The following is a 2500-nucleotide window of genomic DNA, read 5'->3' on the forward strand; positions in this document are numbered from 1 at the left end:
TCGAACTCTTTCATTTTCTTTTGCTTAGCTGAATGACCTATCTCCATTAAGAACCGAAATATTCCCCTATATCTGGGTCTGCCATGAATATGGAGACTGTTTTCTGTCGGCTTACTTGCATGCCCTGATCTTCCATGGCCGCTCTCCATTCTTCCAGCCTCTCGTCTATCTCTTTGTTTCACCGCTCAAAACAATACCAGCAAACAACATATCCCTTGAAGCTTATTTTTATACACTCCCCTTTGAATTGCCAATGAAAATGGCAAACAGGAATGGGCTGAGTGTTGATCTCTGGTGTAGAGCAACAATAACTTCAAAATCGTCTAAGTTCCTGTGGCACATCACACCCTCGTTTTGCTACCTTGGTACATGTGATGTATTAGGCGAATATACTTTTCATCCGTACAGTTCCACACCTTCATTCTGGGTACTCCATTCTTCTAGCACTTCTTTCTCCATAAATTTTGTAAACACCTCCATCAAACATTCGATCCCAGTCCTGCCTATTTTTAAAACATGCCCATGCTGGCGATCGCCTGGCGATGCTACGCCAGGCAATCATCTGAGTGAGGGAGGCTTTACTTTAAAACCCAATGTTCGCCAAGGTGGGCGATCGCTAGGCGCTAACATCTTGTATTCCTGCTCAATCTAGCGCATCGGCGACTGAAAAAACGCCGGAAACGCAAATTTCTTTAGATCTACAGTGCATTATATAACCATATACAGCAAATATATATTATTGGCACTTTTTTATATCTTATATTACCTTACCTTACCTTAATAATAAGCTTTATTATCAACCTCGGGAGAAGACGATAATGTTATCGTAATAGCCTCACTTTAAACAAAGGAGTTAAAAATTAATCATTTTACTATACCTAAGCGATATAATATAGTGAACTGTATGGCTATAAGAGTTAGATCAGGTCAGACACGCCTCATTATAGAGAGGTGCAGCATGACAGCTATGTTTCTATAGCCCGTAGTAAACATGCCATCATCAAAACACTTATGGTAACTTGTGAAAAGAAAATTACCCCAACATCTAAAATAACAACTTAAATCAAAATAACATATCAGGGATGGCAGGAATAAAGCTGATGTCTTGAACTCTCGACTGGAACATTGATGGTCTTGAAAAAAATACGTATATACGTTATTTTATAATAAATTGTGATTTTCAGATGTTTTAAAACTACAGTCTTTCTATGCCTCTACTGGTGTGTTATCTGGCTTATGTTTTTTCCGTGCTTCATCTTTTGCAATGCCTTTGACATTTCCTCTTCTGAGATCTTATCCACAAGTGTAATTCCTCTCAGTTGCTTGGTACGTATCTAGAGACAGTTTCTCTGTTTTGCTATCTTTATTGCATTTATCAGACCGTTCATTTCTTCCATGCTGGGGTAAAAATGATGCATGTTTCTCTCTATTACCACTTTCTTTGCTTCCTTATCTTTCTTGTACTTATCATCACAACTATTCAAGTCACGCTCTCTCTTCATTACCTTTTTTCCTCGTTATCACTTCCTAAGCTTCCGCATTCCACCACCAATTTTCCTCCTTCCTCCTAGCCTCCCCACATGTCTCACCCAGTACCTCCTTTGCCGTTGCCCTCATTGTCGAGCTCAACACATCCCAAGGCCTATCCTCGTGTTGCACTAATTCCTCTTTCACTCTTTTCGCAAACCTTCCTGAGATCTATCTCGTTCTGCTTCCACCAGCGTGTTTTCTTCACTCACTGCTGTCGATGCTTTCCCCTGTTTTGAATTTCCGTTTTACACACCACCAGTTTATCTTTTTGTGGCTGCTTCTTTCAATAGTGTTTTCCCCATCTCTCTATCTGGGAGTGCAGTCCGTCACTGATGTACGTTGTGTGCCTTTTAAATTTTTCTTGAAGGTGTTGGCAATTGCCAGATGATGTGCAGTAGCAAAATCCACGATCCTGTTGCCCTTCGTTTCTCACTCCGACTTCGTACTTTCCCACCACTTCAGGTGCGCCTCCATCTACTTCTCTGACATGCCCACTGAGGTCTGTTCAGTGGCAGCAGTCCCCTCACATCCTATCTGTGGAGTGTGCACTGATGATCCCTCTTTCACCTCAGTACTTGGCACTTTACCCAATCCATTTCCTTTGCCATCATCGCCGGAATAGCACAACGTAAACCCCTTTTACCCTTTAAATTCTCTCTCTTTTTTCTTACTTGCTCCTCCATTTGCATCCGCTATCGCAGCCTCACGGTGATCATACTACGCGTTGTATGCGAGGGATATGTATGTATAGATAAATACGCAAAAAAGTAGAAACTGTGTTGTTTTTTCTATATTCATTTATTTCTCATGCAGAAAGGGGAAATTAAACTACCTTCAACAGTTTTCAACAAGTTTTCTTCAAATATTGCCAACAAAATATGGTGAACTAAAAATATATCAACACAACTTTTTGGCTAATAGTAATATGTACTATATCTGACACTAGAGACATTCATAAAGATAACAAAAT

The 2500-nt window shown here is 40.2% G+C and overlaps 1 protein-coding gene across 4 annotated transcripts in view; it reads right to left on the minus strand.

Moving 5' to 3' along the window:
* Window positions 1-2363: 2363 nt before the first annotated feature.
* LOC113817651 (chymotrypsin A) overlaps window positions 2364-2500 on the minus strand; it is a 12907-nt gene continuing 12770 nt past the window's right edge. For all 4 annotated transcript variants that reach the window (XM_027369721.2, XM_027369719.2, XM_027369720.2 and 1 more), the window contains one exon: window positions 2364-2500. This exon is cut by the window's right edge and continues 407 nt beyond it. The gene's annotated coding sequence lies outside the window, so the exon portion shown is untranslated.

This window comes from Penaeus vannamei, chromosome 9 (genome assembly GCF_042767895.1).
Source record: "Penaeus vannamei isolate JL-2024 chromosome 9, ASM4276789v1, whole genome shotgun sequence".
NCBI classification, from domain to species: domain Eukaryota; kingdom Metazoa; phylum Arthropoda; class Malacostraca; order Decapoda; family Penaeidae; genus Penaeus; species Penaeus vannamei.